This window comes from Nanorana parkeri, unplaced genomic scaffold (genome assembly GCF_000935625.1).
Source record: "Nanorana parkeri isolate BGI_ZX_2015 unplaced genomic scaffold, ASM93562v1 scaffold838, whole genome shotgun sequence".
In the NCBI taxonomy this organism is placed as follows: Eukaryota; Metazoa; Chordata; class Amphibia; order Anura; family Dicroglossidae; genus Nanorana; species Nanorana parkeri.
In genome coordinates, this window is record NW_017307106.1 from 553,669 (window position 1) to 553,876 (window position 208).

The 208-nt window shown below is 51.9% G+C and overlaps 1 protein-coding gene across 1 annotated transcript in view; it reads left to right on the forward strand.

Annotated features, from left to right (window-relative positions):
- The window catches only part of SLAIN1 (SLAIN motif family member 1), a 46,665-nt gene that overhangs the window by 1,933 nt on the left and 44,524 nt on the right, over positions 1-208 (forward strand). The window lies entirely within an intron of this gene.

Genomic DNA, 208 nt, shown 5'->3' on the forward strand with positions numbered 1-208 from the left:
GGCTTGTGGACTGTCCCTCGGTGTCCTCACATATAATACAGGGCTATGGGCTCGGCACTGTACTTGATGACCTTAGTGGGCCCTTGGACTGCTGGAGGAAGAGGCTGCAGGCATCGGCCTTGGGGCCAGTGGAAGCAAAGATCAGGTAAGTAACAACCCCTTCTACAGGTCCCCTAGATATTAATGAGCAGTTTAAAGAACAACTCTG